Source organism: Haliotis cracherodii, unplaced genomic scaffold (assembly GCF_022045235.1).
Source record: "Haliotis cracherodii isolate W230 unplaced genomic scaffold, xgHalCrac1.p SCAF_8, whole genome shotgun sequence".
Taxonomy (NCBI): domain Eukaryota; kingdom Metazoa; phylum Mollusca; class Gastropoda; order Lepetellida; family Haliotidae; genus Haliotis; species Haliotis cracherodii.
Genome location: NW_027266341.1, coordinates 50,937,698 through 50,949,487, shown reverse-complemented (window position 1 = coordinate 50,949,487; position 11,790 = coordinate 50,937,698).

Below are 11,790 nucleotides of genomic sequence, written 5' to 3'. Positions count from 1 at the left end.
TTGTGGATACCATAACAATAAATCAAGCCAATAGATCGTTTGAGCTGGCATGAATATAAAAAATAATTAGCAAGTCGATAGTCATAATTCCCTCTGTTGGTCCCACGTGAAATGTTCTTCATGAATAGAATAGATGGCTGATAGACGTTCGACCGAATAATATCATTTGCTTACTTCAACTGTTCATCTAATTTCCATGAATGTATGTTACATAGTTCATATGTTCATGGGCTTCTTCACTGAATGTATAGTGTGGAGGACTACTTCACTTGAGGATAAGTAACATAATGATGATAATTATGATAGTATTGCCATTATTATTCCTTCAGATTATTAAAAAAAAGTTATTTGTTTCATAGAGAGAAAGAGGTATGGAGATTGTGAGATTATTTTTAGCATCGGAATTGTTAACATAATTCTTAAAGATATTATGTTTTGTTTGTTTGTTGTTAAATGCTGCACTCAGCAACGTAAGGATATTAAAACATTACATTTAGGTTCAGTTGTATTTGTATATTTGTATCATTTTGCAAATGTTACAGAGACCTGATAAGGGATATATAATAACGTATAGTCGCTATTCTTAAAGTAAGAATATGGTAGATTTATCAACCAGAAATATTGCACACAAGAGGATAATCATATTTCATGACACAATTCAACGTCGAAGTCAACGATATGTGTGTATGTTATTGCTACATGACACGGATACGTCATGATAAAGCAATTAGAAATTGGCATTTCATGATATAAGATAGCTACGCGATAAATCACAAAGAACAAAGAAGGAAGCGATATTTATTTCAAGATAAAACATTGTTCTATCATGACGTCATTTATTGAGATTCGAACATGCACTCGCAACTTGAAAAGTAATATTTGTAAATTTGACCTTATGTTTGAGAGGTATGTGTTTAGTGAGTTGTTCCCAATAAATGTTGCTGGAGAATCCGAAAGTGAGAGTGATATGACAATCGGTATTGGGGGAAAAGGTACAGATGATTGACGAGAAAATTGTGAGAATATGCGGGACCATGGATTTATCTAGCATGGCCTCTGTCGGATTCTATTAAAGGAATCATCATTATTTAAGTACGGGTAAATATTGTTAAGCGTGTATATTTTCCTAATTTAACACCCTAAAAGAGGCTCTACGTAATGTTGATATCGCATATAGAAATAAACGAGTCTCGGTCGTTGTTTATCGTACAATAAACAACTCCCACTCGTCGTTTGTTTCTTAATTACATGACCATATACACTAACATTATATCTTTTCATGTTTATCGGTCAACAAAAGCGACATAAGCATTTCCATTATCATGAGAAACCCTTGCCAAAAGTAGCGCCAACTGCACCATTGCGACAACATCAGGAGCATCTTTCATGATTCATCATAATAAATGATGACATTGGATGCTCGCAAAAACGCGAGCTCATTCCGATCCACTAGTGGCACCCGCCACAAACACAACCAAAGGCAAGCCAATTTTTCACCCGAAAAGGCAAAGAATTGCATCTGACATCATTTTTGTCATTGATACGTCAAACCTGGAAATGCCGTCTACACGTCCAACACAAAGCCCAAGCCAGGACCCAAATCCTTCAAACCCGGCCAAAGTTCTGTTTATTACATACATTTCCCCCTAACCTTAAATAATCTATACTAGTTCTGAAGTAAATCGTATTTACCCGTATGAATCGTTTTATGTTATCTATTGCCGATAAACAGAATATGCACACTTTCTGAAAGTACTGTGTGATAAGTCACGCACCAAACCTATACTCTCGATATACATGCTGCTCTTACTTAAAAAAGAATATTGGGTTAACAAGATACGTATATTAAAGTACCATGCTTTCCTGATGTTCTCTCATTCTAATTTGAAATAATGGCATAAATAGTTACCACTCATCTTTCAATATTTTTCAAGGTTGGGTTAATCACGAACATATTTGAATATGTACAACATCTATACTTACTTATCTTTATACTTAAAGGCATCAGGTTTGTCTGTCATAAGACCCCGAAACAAATATGTCCAACACATCCCAATATTTGGCTCTTGGCTCCTTGTTCTTATATTTTATAAGTATTGTTTAAACAACTATATTTTTCTGTAAAATATGTTCATTTCAGAAATTAGATGTTATTCTAGCATCAGGTCTGTGGTACGTTTACTGCATCAGCATTACATTAAAACGATATTACATTATATAAATCCATACAGAGGAAATGCTTAACATTTATCTTTTAAGGAAGAGTGCAGGACGACTTGCTTTATACATATAAATGTGGACATATATGTATGGACATTTGGATGATACAGATATACCTCCTTAAAGCTAGTGTTCGTAGATGACTGTAGAAAATGGAATAATAATGTGAGTAATCGGGTTAATACCACGTTCAGCAAAATTTAGCCATATTGCGATATTGGTTTCCAACATACAAGACGCGGACCATGAAATTATGACTTGAATTTGGACCTGGCTTTCTGGTGTGATGTAACACCCCAGAATCTCCGGTAGAAAAAGGGCTCAAAGCACGAATTAAGATCACGAGATGATACTGATGTATGCATCTGGACATATATTTGCGTAGTATTACTACCTTAATTCATCAGTAAATATGTATTTTGCATAAAAGGATATTATAGGATCGACGCTGACATGCGCATATAACCTATTCACCAGTGCTGTAATATTTCATTTCTTCTGACACATATCGACACGAGAAATTATATTTAAATTTAAAAGGAGCCCAAGTGGAATAGAAATTTGAGTCTGAACCTGTTGAACAAGGCTTGTTTCATTTTGGGCTATAGCATTGCCGCAAGGCCTGGGCGGAAGGGAACACCTGTTTGCACCCATCAGATACCAATCACAACTTCTCTCTCCAAACGAAAACAAAATACGAAAAATGTCGGAAGTGTATCCTCCTAATTTTCTATTTAGATACATGTTTTAACTTTAAAGTAATTATATGTATCTCATGTATTATTGGTATCTGTGATGCTGGTACCGTTTTGTTGCCATTGTGTAGCTTTTGTGAAGTTAGTATGACTATATCAAATACATGCCTTGAAATATGGACTTGTGAAAGAACTCATCATTGAATCATTTGCATTTAAATTAATGCATATACCATTTACTTGGCGTGTATGGACATATTATCCATCTACTTATACACACTTATTATGGACATATACAGAATTTCATTGTACCTTATTATTTAAAAAAATACCCGTGAAGATCCGGGTTAGAATAGGCATTCAACAACCCATGCTTGTACGAAGGCGACTTGGCTCGCTGACTTGGTTGATGCATGTCATCGTATCCCAAATGCGTAGATCGGTGCTCTTGATGATAATGACTAAATTGTTTGGTCCAGACTGGATTATTTACGAACTACCGTCATATAGCTGGTATATTGCTGAGCGCGGCGTTAAACAACAAACAATCAAACAAAATCTATATAATTATTAAACACCTTCCAACAATGAGAAATTAAACTTATATTTTCTAAATATTCTGTTATATTTATAACATAATTTGATTCATAATTTAATTATTGCGTTGCTTTCTTCCCTGTCATTCAATGTGCATGTTCAAACCCCTAAACTTTTAATATTTCATTTTTCATAAATGGCTACGTTAGTGCGTTGCCTAGATCTCTCGTTATCTATTCACAAGAATAGATTAAAATAATTTGTTTTACTATCATATTTCTGTTTATCTAATTCATAATACGAAATTGATAATTCATTTATAATAGTATAGATCATATTCGTGTATATCACTATCTGATGCTAAGGTTTTATTTCAGAAAATATAATTAATTCAAAATGTAGAAAGATACACAATTTGCCATTATTTGACTTTTAAACTGTACAAAGTGGGATATAATGATCAGAATGCCTGTAACGGGTAGTATTTAAGAAAGAAATATTTGTCGAGGAGTCCCATTTTTCAGATATGCCCTTCAGTAGTATTATCTCATATCTCCAGAGAGAGGTTTACATTGTAGTTCTCATTATTTGTGGATAATTCAAAAAGCAACATAGAAAATATATATGCTACCATGACGAAAGAATACAGAGTATACATAACTCGCAATTCTATATATTCAGCACACAGCCCAAAACCGAAATTCCACAACATATCCGATTACACTGATTAAGGCTGTCCCAGTTCTCCATGCGATACTGACGCCCGTTCGTCTCCCAGACCATACAGAATAAATTTAAAAGGAATCCAGCTCAAGTCTAGAACGATTTGGCAAGCCTAGATTGCCTTAATTCTATCCATGAAAGTAAGCATTAATAAAAAAATATTGTTCTTGTCTGCTTCAGATTATTTTAACTAGGAAAATTGTACTGACACCGGCGCTGTCCCTATTGAAGCTATCCATAAGAATTTCGAATTGCCGTCCATTGTTCGATGTCAATACATCGATGACAAGTGAGGATATCATAAAGTAATCGTTGATGCCGCGCTACACTTTGATAACAATTATAATCAAGTTGACTGGTGTGTACATTACTACAGTGAACATATACATGATCATGCCCTAATAATCAAATGCCGTAATGTCAAATACTAATTTATTATTGTGTGATGAATTTAACTGGATCAGTGGTAACATGTGATATTAATATTCAATCAATTTATTTCCTGGTTGGTCCATCCATGTCTACAAAATCAAAATAATACAATTAAAATGGAGCATAGAACAATTCTTAATTTCAGGCTAGAGCTGTGGAAATCTAGACTTTCCCAATCATTATAGACTTGAGTTGGTCTCATGTTTTACATTATTCTCTTGGGTCAACGTCACAGCTCATACCATACACTAACAAGACCAGCTTGCCCTCCGCCGGAGCTCCCGGATTTTGGTTATATCATCTAACATGGCCAACTCTGCTCTTAAGTAAACAAGAACCTAATCAGCGAGGGGTCCTTTATCATCCCTATGTGGCTGCTTATAAAAATCTGATATCTATTCCCAAAGACCTGGTTAATAATATATTTTCTGCTGAATATTCGAAACAAATAGAGTGAGTTGGTACTACATGTACATATGTATACGGTTCTATTTTAAATGACTGCAGCGCTCCATTATGAAAACAATTTGTTTTAACGCCGCTCTCAGCAGTATTCCAGTGATATATGACGGCGGTCTGTTGTATATGAAATATATGCAATTGAATCTTGAATCTTGAAAGTTGTAACATTTCCGCAAATAAGTATCGCATGCAGTATACAGTATATCAACTGCAATATACTGTATACATCAGTATACAGTGTGTCGCGAGCTCTGCGCTGGGCTGGAGCACACATTTCCTACACCTCTCCCTTCGGCAAACACATCACGAGGGTTGCAACGAGGTCACAGGTCAGGCGTGCACTCGTCAGTTGTCTAATACGGTCAAGAGTAAGATCTTCCGGAAGAACACTGGAACTGGGAGTTGAACACTAAGCACTTTTAGAGAAGAGCTCACAATAAAACGTTATGGTCTCGCGGACGGACTTGTGTTTTCATTTCAAAACGTACATTTATCAGGTTGAACTTCCTAACTGTAACAATAACTGAACTTTACGCCTTTTATGCACATTTGTGATGGGGCGACAATGCGACAACGAGACATATTTTGACCTTGAAAATGTCGCGCTACGGCATCGTCGCCCTTTTGTTAAATAAAGAAAAGGATTATCAAAGAGCGACAATGCGAACACGCGACAATGCGACAAATGGCCAATTGTCGCGCTTTTGTTAATTTTGACACGTTTTGCTTGTTTTTATCAAGGCGTCAAGGCGACAATGCGACAACGAGACAATGTCCCTTCCATAGTAATCCGTGCAAATAAAACTGAGTAATGAAATAGAAGTCTGACATGCCAGTTAAAAGATATAGTGTTGCAGCTTCTGATTTAATAGATCTTCAAGAAGGGTTATCAATAATGGGATGGGTGATGAGTTCAACTGCATACGCTGTGATTAACAATAATGCTCCGAGCCAATACATTTTGTCAAATGTATGACATGTATTACGTGAATGAACATATTGTTTATACTCGTCCATGTTTTTGACGGACAAAATAATTTACATGCTCGGTAAAACTGAGGACGGGCATCATTGTGTGTTTCCGTGCTTTGTTCAGGTGAACAATTGACTTGTCCTTGCATGTGTTTGTGACGGGTGCCACTTGTGTGGCAGGATACGCTCACCTTTTCCCGAACACCCATTGGATGACCTGAACCACTTCGGATTTTTATCCCACAGCAGTCTGATACACCATGATATAACTGAAATACTGAAATACTGTACAGTTGAAAATGATGTTTAATGCGATTACCGTAGTGTGTTACTGCAACTGTTCATATTTTGTGCAGTGATGTTATGTAATATGTAAAAGAAAGCATATTCAATTATACAATTGATTTGAATAGAATATACTTGCCTCAGTGTATTTTATTAACGCCCCAAATCGTAATTTAAACACATAAAATAACAGATCACGCATGGTGCCTTGACTTACTACTAGATTTAATGGGCCACCCCGGAATAAAATAGTTCCCCCCAAAGCGAGGAACATATGTTTTAGTATGTTTACAAGGAATATATTCCAAACAATATCCTCATTAGATGAGAAGATCTTTTACAGAATTACCTCAGAAAGTCAATTACAATGAGAGGGCGTCGTAATACATTTACATCAAGTACAATACGTCAAAATGGCCGACACGATAAACGTGACGGGAGATATTTTCGAAGTTGTTAATTAACCTGTGGCTATTTCAAGCCTTTGGCATCACTGATCAATTGGCCGATCATTGAAAGGTGATTGTGAAGATGTGTCAAATAGATACTAAGGTAAATTCATAGATTTCTGTAAATTGTCACTGCGACAGTTTGGATTTTTTTTCGTGGTTTTTCTCTCTGGGATGGGTTGTAGCGAGGGTATCCTTAAATGGGCTTGCAACCACGCTTCTGTATGAATTCGTACCACGGAATTCCAAGGGTTTTCCCCAGGAATGTGGAAGCAGTCAGTGTTTACGCCTTTTCAAGAATACAGTCACGTGAAGAACGTCATGTGACCGACCTCGCGTCCAAGTCGTATATCTTGTAAATTTCACATTAAAAAATTAGTTATTGTTATAACCAAATGAAACACAACCCATTATCCGATAGGGGTAACTGTACATAGCCGTTACCACAATAAACTTAGTAACATTGTTTGGTTTGACTTCTTGGCGCGTGTCTGAATTCCATTAACATGTAACATATCCTAAAACTAGCTTATCAGCAAATCTCGCTGCACTGCGCGCGACAGATACTAGAGCAAGGCATGCCAGAAATACGAAACCTAAAGCTTCCGAAAGGAAGCCTTGGACATCACGTGCGCCGGGGGACCAGCGCCATCTGATTGGCCGTTAACAGTTGTACAAGGCGGAGCAAAAAGCATCGTTTTTCCGTCCATTTTACGCTTGAAAAACTCGACCCTTTTCTGGACACTTTCTAGACGCTGACCAATTAATCAATTTTAATGAATTTTTAGTCGTTTTTCCGTCCAATGACCATATACGGAAAAAAACGACGTTTTCGTGTTTGCAGTGATCACCACCACCAAAGAAGGCAAAGACTGTCGGAAAAAAATAACTTCAATGTCTTTTGGCCTTGTCTTTCTATGTGAAGCTCAGAACTTATCAATCAACCCTGGTAAAGAATTATCATTCATTGCGACATTTTGGTTAATTTGATTAACCCTCTTTCTGACATAATGTTTCACATGTGTTAATAGCTCTTAATATACATATAGAGGTACAAAGTAAAAAGAGGTAAAAAGTACTGCTTACAGCTTCAGTAGCAGAGCCATTAGTGATGTCATTTGATTGTGACGTCATGGTAACCAATGACGTCACAATGGTCTGCAAAGCATTGTGAAATTTCATTGCAGCGATATCTACAGTATAGATATCGCTTGATCTCACCCAAGCGATATCTCCTGTGGGAGCCAGTTTTTGATGATAAATGGTAATAGCTCATTTTATTCAGTTTATGGTATTGTAATATTCCAAGTTCATGTACGTGAGGTTGATGCTTGAGTTATTTCCGATCCTGTCCTTTGTTTTACTATTAACGTGTCCCGATTTAATTCTGTTTTAATTATGTTCTCTTTCATTTTACTGAGTTTTGGGTAATTAAATAGATTCTGATTGTAAATGTAATTCTGTGCCAAACTCGCGTTCAGAAGAGTCAGTTTATATGTGTGTGTTTTTATTTCAAGCTCATGAGGTCACTTTTGTGCAAAGATGGTAATATCCTAGATGAAGATGGAAACATTGGAGCTATGGTGGTGAATGGGTCCAGGGTGGATATCGGAATGAATTAGAGATATAATACACTGGATTGTCGAGGATGATCCTACAAGTAAATAACTCCTGACAATCACTACTTTGTTTGGTTGGTTGTTGTTGTTTCCCGCTGCTTTGAACAGGTGATGACAATTATACCCCGAAGCTGCTATTTTGGGCGTGATGAGTCCCTGTGGACGACATAAAAAGTATTCTCACGGTTCCAAATAGGGTTATTGAATATATATATTTTTTTATATTAAAACAAGGCTGTTTTAAATTTCAGATATTTGGGAAGTTTTCATAATTTAAACAACTGATACTGTCATATATCTACTGTTAATCATGTATTCAAATCAGGCATCTTGGCACACGTGACCGTCGAACCAGAACAGTTAGGCACGTGCGTGGACTAACTGACATGTGCTATGTACATACTCATTGTTCATATTTGTCCACCACCTCATCTGGTGTTTATATCTAAATGGTTTACAGTCCAGTACGTGAGAATTTGTCATGCTAAACGTCGGTGACCCTTTCATTTGTTTGCGGTGTCTCATGTGTAAAATGAAACAATAAAACAGATAGCTATATGATAGTGTGTGAATTTTATTTTATGCCGCTGTCGGTGATATTTTAAAGTTATAATTTGAATTTATTTAAAATGCAATGATAATTTTTATAAGAGTTTCATCGCCGCCTAACTCATAAACAACCCGCCCCTCATCACAAAGACAATTGATGGTGTTCCCTCGTGTACAGCGTCCTACCAAATATTCATGCTTCGTGTGAACCACGTCCGTCGATAGCAAATGTGTACAGATGACGTAAATAAAATGTAAAACTAAATCTAAATAAATCTAATAATTAACACATGCCTACCATTTTAAAAACCAAACAAGTAAATCACGTAGACCACAACAAACCGGGTGCGCACGCACTAATGTTGCGGTCTCGATTAAAAATGTGACGGGTTTCAATCTTCACCTTTTAAACTTTATGGGGATTGTGTCTTTTTTGTAATTTGTGCGGCTATTTGTGTTTAAATTGCGTACGTATAACATAGTTTGGTTGCACTGTGCTAATTTTTTGTAGGCTTGTAATATAGTGTGACAAAATAAATATGTGGAGTAAATTTAATCATTATTCAAAAAGAACATAACCTCATACTTATCCCCTTCAAGCTGTTGTACTTCTCTAATGGGGTATTAAAACAACAAGACATTTTACATTGTCTTGTGTTAAAAACCCACATCTTTAGAAAGCCATTTGGGATTCATTGTGCTTTAAAAGACAATATGATTATTAAGAAAATCATCACGGCTAACTCTGACCTACAGTATGCATTAATGACGGTTTGAGTGAGTGAGTTTGGTTGAACGCCACTTTGAACGGCGTGTCAGGTTGATGTGGAAGTGAGTATGGTTTTATGCCGCATCAGGCAACAATCCCGAACACCAGAAGTGGGTTTCCATATTGTACCCACGTGGGGAATCGAACCCGGGCCTTTGGTGTGACGAGCCAAAGCTTTAACCACTAGGCTACCCCGCCAGTCCCTTAATGTGGGTGGCAATCCTGGAGCGATGCAGTTGTAGCGGCCATAAGAATTCCGAGTCCCGTTGTTTGTTTGTTGTTAAACGCCACCCTCAGCAATATTCCAGCTAAATGGCGCCGGTCTGTAAGCAATCAATTCTCAACCAGAAACCCAGTGATTGAAATCATGAACATCGATCTACACAATTGGGATACAATGACATTCATCAACCTAAACAGGAGCCTGACCACCCGATCCCGTTTGACGCCTTTTATAACAAGAATGGGTTGCTGAAGACCAATTCTAACCAGATCTTCACGTGTAAGCTGACACGGTAAGGATGTCATCAGTGGGATGATTCCACGCCCTGCTACATACCTCTCCGTCAACAGAAGGTACGTCACGGGTCGTATACTACGGCACTGGACCCTTAGGGGCTAAAAATCTGAAAGATCGCCTCCGTGGTCTAGTGGTAGAGCGTCCGCCCGGAGAGCGGAAGGTCCGGGGTTCGATCCCCGGCCGCGCCATACCAAAAGACGTTAAAAATGGTAGTTGTTGTTACCCTGTCTGGCGATAGACATTAAGGGTCTAAAACAAGGACTGGTCGGCTCCGAGTCAGTATACTGTGTCTGAGTAGGGTATTCATGTGGCATGGTATCTCAGTGAGCTAGCACTATAAATCGGCATCAGTCCGGACTAGTACAAGCAGCCACACACACACGTGCATGTTCGTCGCTATATTAGCGCAATAATCTTGGACGCGACGTTAAACCCAATTTCACTTCACCTCACATAAAATCTGATATGAACTATATGGGGCTTAGGGTACCATTGTACTTATATAGACAAATATTGATATTTGAAATGAAGTTGCAAATATGACACAGGCGCCCTAAAACATGAACATATTTAAGGGATATGCATTAGCTTGTTATAACATAGCTGTAACAAAGTTCACGTTTGAAATGTTTATTTCTCACAAGTATTTATGCATTTTATTCATATAAACGTGTGACACGAACAACGACAAACACATCATAGAAAGAATAGAAAGAAAATGACGCCACGTGATGATAAGATGAAATATTTGGTGTGTAATCCCTGTTGATGGCAAGAACGAACGCGTAGTAATACAACAAAGACTGATCACTGCTGTGTACAGTATAAATGCTCCATGACAATAAAAGAGGTCCCTTATTTATTTATTTCTGTGTAAGACATGATGCAGAGATGTGAAACGATGATTTGACCAATGTGATAAAAACATAAGTGTATCCTTTATACGCAACCATCTTCGACGATGCAGGGTTTAATATCTGCATAGTTATGATAAATACCTTGGAACCATTCACAAGCAAAGCTTCGTTTCGGAACTCACGCCTCTATCTCTCTTACAACGAACGTAACGCACAATTTCTTTCTCTCATTATGTAACCTGGAGGGTAATATCTGGCTGAAGATCGAATACGGTTGAAAACGAAGCAATGACTGAGTGAGTGAGTGAGTATGGTTGCGAGTGCGTATGGTTTAACGCTGATTTAACAATCTTCCAGAAATATCACGGCTGGGGGCACCAGAAATAGGTACACACATTGTACCCATAAGGGGAATCAAACCCAAGCATTCGGCGTGACTAGCGATTGCTTTAACCACTAGGCTAGCCCACCGCCCCCTATGGTAGAGAATGGGCCCAGGGTACTTGCCACAAAGGAGATTTTTGATTTATTGGATAATCGAGGCTGGTACACAGCTGGCCTCTCGTAAATATGAGAAAATATTTCATGTCAAAGACATGGGTAATATATTATGCTTTCAATCTGTATCAGATTTGATCATATTAATTTCATTTTTAAACTCTTCCCGAGGGAGTTAAAATAAATAAAATATACATCTGAAG